Raw genomic sequence first — 7027 nt, 5'->3', positions numbered from 1 at the left:
TCTCTGTAGCTTTTAATTTTCCTGTCAGTTCCTCAGTTCTTTCCTGATTTCCTGAGAAAATCCACGCCCCCCTATTGTTATTTTCCAGTGTCTGGATTCTGAATCTCAGAGACACTGAATTGCTGTCATTTACTACTCCATCATTTCCCTCCTTCACAATTTAAAATCTTACAACAAAGAAAGCCTTAATCCCCAATAACTTTGCTGTCAAATTGTACCAAATACTGAACAAAAAAAAAAAATACTAATTCTACACTAACTCTTTATGAAGATACAGAAGATAGAAGAACAGAGACTACTTCCCAGCTAATTTTCTAATGCTAACATAATCCTGGTATTTAAATCAGGTAAACACATTTCAGGAAAAACACAGAACATCTTTGACAAACATGAAAGGTGGAAAAATTCTCAAAAAATACTATCAAACAACATAAATATAATAAAAGGACAATACATCATGATGAAGTGGGCTTTATCCTGAGTATGGAAAGCTGGTTCAACATGTGAAAATAAAAAAACTATAGTAATTGGAAACAGACTCATGCTTGTCAGGGTCTGTGGGTGAGAGAAAATAGCTCTAAGGGAGCAGGAAGGGTATTTGGAGTGGTAGAACTGTTTTCTTGATCTTGATTTTGGTGGTAGTTATATGACTATGCATTTATAGAAAGTCATAGAACTGTATATTTTTAAAAATATATTTTACTATATCTAAATTATACTTAAATCAAAAAAGTATAATGGGGGGCCGGGGATTTAGCTTAGTGGTGCTACTGCCTGCCTCACAAGCACAAGGTCCTGAGTTCAATCCCTAGTACCAAAAAGAAAAAAAGTATAATGGGGCAAGAAATAAAACAAACAAAAAGTTGGTAATTGTTGAAGCTGGATGATGAGTACAGGAGAATAAATAATACTGTTCTTTTGTTGTGTGTAGGTTAAGTATAAAAGTTTCAAAGTAAAAGTGTCAAAACAACAGAACACACAGCCAATACCTCAATCTCATATTCCTGTCTAGTACGATGTCACTTCTGGGCCTCCTTTCCCAATAAAACTTCGGTAAAGATTTGCCTATAGACATAATTTCCACTTCCTCAGTTTATATTCAAGTTTCCCCCCACAACCTTATGGACTTTTGTCACCAATGACCTATAGACCTTCAAGTACCCAAAGTAAGAAATCATTTTCTTTTTTCATACAATTCCATTTCTCAGTAGCATCTAGTTTCTCTTCTCAGTTTCTGTCATGTCATTCTTGTTCTTAGTGGTCTTTTCTTCCATTCACACCTTTTTAGTTTCTTTTGTTGTCTCCACTTTGCAAAAACTGTGACATATCTGAAAATTAGGTCCATAGGCCCCAGTCTTTTTTATTTACACTCTGTCTCTAGGTAATTTCATCTAGGAATATAACTTAAAATACTATTTATCTCCCTATGAATAACGAATCTGTACCTGTGGACCTGAAAAGGACCCTGAAAGTTTAAAGTCATATATCTAACATGCTGCTTAACATTTTTATTTGGAAATTTATTAGGCCTCTCAAAAAAAGTAAAGTGCCCACAAAATTAAAAAAAAACACCTTTTCTTATACTAATCCATGCATCCCAGTAAATGGTACTCCATGGCCCTGTCTCTTGAGTTTAAAGCTTAGGCACCATCCTAGCTTTCTCTCTTTTCACCATCTCCTGCCCTCTCCATGGTCATGCTTCTGAAATACATGGTGAATGCTTTCAACTTTCAGTTCCAGCCACCAAATCCTTAGCCTTATCTGTTTCTTGTTCCTACTTCTTTCTCTCCTCTTCCCTCTTTGATGAATGTTTATGTCTATTTTAAATTCTAAAATTTTACATAGTTTTAAAAATGGAGCTTATACTATATAAAACTAAATTTCTGTGAAACTACAATAATTTAATCTTTGATTTTTTTAGAGACAGAATTTGAACTTTTTAAGTATCACTGAACAAAACTGAAGAATTTTATAAAAGCAAAAGTGGGGAAAATATGGAAATCCCCTATCTAGTTCAGAGTACAGCATGGAGTGTAGTGTCAAGCCACTGGTAAGACAAAAACAAAACAAAAACCAACAATCTTTGTGGAGGGAAAAGTAATACTAGATTTTATTTTATTTTACTTTTTTGGTGTTGAGGATGGAACCTAGAGCCTCATACATGCTAGGCAAATGCTATACCACTGAAGTATATCACCAGCCCTACATGTAATTCTTGAAAACCAATAATATTTGAACTAGTTGGTACAGATTAAATCTTAAAAGTATCATTATTGTTTTGCTCTGTTAACTGTGTTTAGAGACCTAAAAATAACCCCAGGAGAGAGAATACTGGTTCCTTTTAGAATTTGTTTGATTTTATAGAACTAATTTATTAGTAAGCTATTGGGAAGCTAGTCTTATAATACAGTAGAAAGAGCAATAAGTTAATTAATTAAAAATTAGCAACTCTGGGGCTGCGTATTTAGCTCAGTGGATCCAGTGCCTGCCTTGCAAGCACAAGGTTCCGTGTTCAATCCCTGGTACCAAAAAAAAAAAAAAAAATTAGCAAGTCCTAGTTGCATATTGGCTGTTCATGTGCCTATATATTTTGTTGGTCCAGATACAAACTGAAGAAAAATCCTCATGTCCTCTTGTCTTACTTCTAATTTAAAAGATTTAGCTCTTTTAGTTTTTATCTTAAGAATTATTAAGCAAATGGTTAGTGTTTTGAAATCTTTATATTTTCTGGAATATTCGTCAATCAATTATTATAATTGAAAATTACTGTAGAAAAGAATGGTGGAAATATTGGAGACTGAAGAATCAGGAAGAATGGTAGTAAGAGGAAGCAGTAAAAAGAGGAAAGTTTAAAAGTATTTCTCCAATATTGGCTAAGAACAGTTTAGAGCAGGTAACATCAAAGTATGAATCTACTGTGTAACAAACCTTTGTTACTTCATGTAATTGCCACATAAACCTTGGGCAATTTCTCTTACTAGGTCATTTCTTTGAGTATAATTTGTAGAGAAAAAGTTTAATTGTGTTTTTATTTTGGCCTAATTTTTTAATTTCTAAAGTAATCTGGAATCTTAACTAGTTATTCTTAATTCAGTCCTATATCTTTTTTTTTTTGGTACCAGGGATCGAACTCGGGTCGTTCCACTTGCGGAACCACTGAGCTAAATCTCTGGCCCATGTATCTTATATAATATCATTCTATTGTTCCTGTCTGTATCTGTGATCATTGAGTTTAACTATTGGTGATAATTCAAAGCAGTTCAGAATTCTTTAAATGTGGGCATTTGTGAACACTGTGAATAGCCCTGAATTTCCATCATTGTTTGGAGAATGTGCTTAGGGAAAAATCTAGGAAATATTTGGCACACCTGTGCTTCTCTGCATTAGTTACTGTCTGCTCCCTGAAAAAAAAGTTATTTCATATATCTGTCCAGTATACGTAGGTGTTTATAGAAGAACTAGAGGACTGGTTGACTTCTTAACCCATCTTCTAAGTGGTCTTCTGTTCCCATTCTTCTGGTTTCTGCCTTAGGACTTTGCATAACAATGGCCCCACTTGGTAGACTTTTTGTCCTCCTTGTCACATGGTTCACTGTCACTACTAAAGTCTCAATGTAAACATCAGCTCCTCAGAAAAATTTTCCTAATCAGCCCATTTAAGCAGCGTCCAAGTTACACTCCATCATATTGCCATGTCTTATTTTCTTCATTGGACTTTATCATTAAGTGCTCATTTCTGAGCATTTTCCAGAAACCTTTCTTGCTCATTTCTGTATCACTGTTTAGTCATCCTGTATCACAATGTGAGTCCATATAATCAGGGACTTTGTGTGAGTGGTTTCTTGCTGGATCCTCAGCACTAGAACAGTGCAGCACATTTAGATTCTCGATCAAATCAATTTTTTTTTCAATGAATGAGCAAACCTAGAGAGCCAGAGCTGGGTCTACCTGACATAACAAGCATGTTAATTAACAGAAATTTGTTTCACCTGCCAATTGTGTGGCTGAAATTTAGAAGGAAACTCTAAAAGCAATAGTATCTTCTTTGGTTTGGCATTTAGCAAGGATTTTTGGAGTGTTTGCTATGTGTCATCACCAGAAAAGATGTTAAGAGCACAGCCTTTGTAGTCAAACAGGACTGGGTATAAATCTTGTTTTGCCACATTCTAGCAATGTCATCTTGGAAAAATTAATTAATCTTTCTGAGTCTCAGTTTCCCATCTATAAAATGAGATGATGTTATTTGGTAGCTCATAAAAGTTGCCGTAAAATTAAATTAAATGGGGCCGGGGATTTAGCTTAGTGGTTCCATTACCTACTTTGCAAGCTCAAGGTCCCAAGTTCAATCTCCGGTACCAAAAAAAAAAAAATTAAATTAAATGATGTATGCACATTATTGAGGATTGTATTTTGACATTAAATCTTCAAAAATTGTGTTATCACTAAGTATTATTAGTTTATGTGATCATTGTAGCTACTCTGAGGGATAATTAGAAGTGTTAGTAGAGAATGATGATGAGTGATAATTGCCCCAATTACCTGGCCCTTCTGATGCATCTTGGCTTCATGCATTCATTCATATGTATGTACGTATGTATGTACCTATGTATGCATATGTGTGTTGTTTCTTGACTCTTATTATGATACTTCTTTTCCTTAAACTTCATCATTAATGCTGTAAGACCCTCTCTTGTTTAAGAATTTATTAAGGTTTAAGTATATATTTCCTTCTATCCAATTTCCCCTTTCTACTAACAACCATTTTAAAATATATAGTAGGTATCAACTTTAGGAGCTGATGAAAACTATGTACTAGTGTCTCTTGTGTATATACTTCTTCTTTTTTTAACCATAAAACATTTTAATATTTAAAAAAATTTAAAAATGAAAAAATGGGAATCAGAGACTGAGGAAAAAGAAAGAGGGTCGAGTTAGGGTCCAGAGAATTCCTTTTATTTTCCCCAAGCTCCAATTTGGTCGTTTGTCGAACACTGTAGTCCTGCGAAGGGGGTGAAAACTCCTTTGGGTAATCTAAATAAAGAGACTATGAGTTTAATTCACTGTGTGAGGTGACAAGAACTTGGCTGATGAAGTCATGTGAGCTGAAGGAATTGTCTGGCATCCCTGAAGAGGGGAGAGTCAGGGCGCTGGCACCTTCCCGGGAGTCCCTGAGCGCCTGGCTTCCAGGCTGAGGAAAGGTCTTCTACTGGGGCTTCCGCGCCTCCTGACTAAGCGTGCAGTCACCAAGCAGCCGATGAAGAGAAACGGGCCTTTCACAGCCCCAGACAACCTTCTGAAACTGAGCAACAAAAAAAAGGAAAGCTGAAAAAAATGAAGTTAGAAATTGATTCATGATTCCCGGCAACTTCAAATATGAATTTATAGTGTATGTAACAAAAATCATCCACTATCATGGAGAAAGTGGCAGGAGCATCTACTAGATTTTGCGTCACACTTGCAACAGACTTAGTAAGGTCGTTTTGCATGTAATTAGAAATTATGTAAATTTACCTAATTGACAACTCTTTCAGAAGTAGCATGGAAACAAATGCTGGTGTGGCAACAAGAAGATTAGTATCATAGTATACAAGCCATTATTACAAAAGCCTGTTTAAAATGAAGTTCCACTTCCAAAAGTGAAAATGTCAATTAAAGTAGCAGATAATGTTTTTCATCATTCAAAGTAACAGAAAGCAGTTTTTTTTTTTTTTTTTGAGGAATCAGCATCTTTATTGATAAATAGGTCAGGGTTAAATAGTGCCATGCTTTGGAAGGATAAAAACTCCAGCCCAGCCACCATCTACCCCACTGGCCTCTACCTCCTGGGCTCTGAGGACAATGATGATGAGGATGAGGCCTTGACCAGCGGCCTGGGCCTGCAGAAGACCCTGGTCCTCCTGGGTGGGGACAGCGTCCCCCGCCTGGGCCCCCCAAACTTGGGAGCTGTGGTGGCTTTGGGAGCAGCAGTGGCCTTGGGAGCTGTGGTGGTCTTGGGAGCAGCAGTGGCCTTGGGAGCAGCAGTGGCCTTGGGAGCTGTGGTGGCTTTGGGTCCAGGCCCTGAGGTGGCCTTGATTGCTGGCTTCCTGCCTGTTGAGGCGGTGGCCCGTTTCTCAGCCTTGGGGGCCATGGCTACGGTTTTTCCAGGGGCCCCTGCTTCTCCTGGCCTGCCCTGGCTGTCTGGGACCTTTGACTTCCTGTCGAGCTGGTGGACACTGGAGGAGGCCCCAGCTGGCTTTGGAGGGCCCTTCCTGGCCACACCCTGCTGTGGCCTGGTGCCCTTGCCCTTGAAGCCTCCTTGGGGGGCCTTCTTCAGGGACTAGGCCAGCCTGGGGGGAACCCTCGGCTCACCTGGCTCTGCAGCTGCCTTCTTGCTGGAGCTGGCCGGCCCTGTCTGGGGGGGCTTCCTGCTGGGCTGGGGCTTCCTCTTGTTCTTGGGGATGAGCTTAAAGCTGCCAGTGGCACCCCGGCCTTGGAGTTGAGGGGCCTGGTGAGGAGGCCACGGCGCATGCCGGTGGCCAGGGCCTGCTTCAGCAGGTACTTGAAGCGGATGACATCCACTGTTGGTTACTTGTGCAGGATGTAGAGCTTGATGGCTGCCACTGAGGTGCCATGGCACTGCTCCCCTGCCTGGAGGGCCTCCAGCACCATAGGCAGCACTGTGGGGTGGCGCTGGATCAACATGACCCTGCTGCTGCTCAGGCTTGGCTCTCCAGAACCAGGGGACCCTGATGACCCCGCTGTGGAGGGGGAGAAAGAGGAAGCTCTTCCTAGGGCTCAACCACAGCTGCATCTATCTACCCTTGAGAAGCAAACAAGTCCACAGTCCTTCCTGGGCTGCCCTCAGCAGTGTGACAAGATCCCTGGACAAGGAAGTGGCAGCCTCCTACTGTATTTACATCAGAGTCTTCCAGATATCAAGCGAAGGGACCATCAGGCTGGCTGCAGAAGCACCATGGAGTGCACTCAGACTGGTGGGTCCTGAGTCGAGCGGAAGACACCAAATCACACCGCTGCAGACAGGCAGGTC

At 39.9% G+C, this 7027-nt stretch overlaps 1 pseudogene; it reads right to left on the bottom strand.

The window, feature by feature from the left end:
* Positions 1 to 5815: 5815 nt before the first annotated feature.
* On the bottom strand, positions 5816 to 6681 carry LOC147824973 (uncharacterized; annotated as a pseudogene).
* Positions 6682 to 7027: the final 346 nt, after the last annotated feature.

This window comes from Heterocephalus glaber, unplaced genomic scaffold (genome assembly GCF_053883595.1).
Source record: "Heterocephalus glaber isolate CG9 unplaced genomic scaffold, H.glaber_assembly_v1.0 deba00001523, whole genome shotgun sequence".
Taxonomy (NCBI): domain Eukaryota; kingdom Metazoa; phylum Chordata; class Mammalia; order Rodentia; family Bathyergidae; genus Heterocephalus; species Heterocephalus glaber.
Note: the sequence above shows the minus strand (reverse complement) of the source record. Positions and strands in the feature narration are given on the sequence as shown.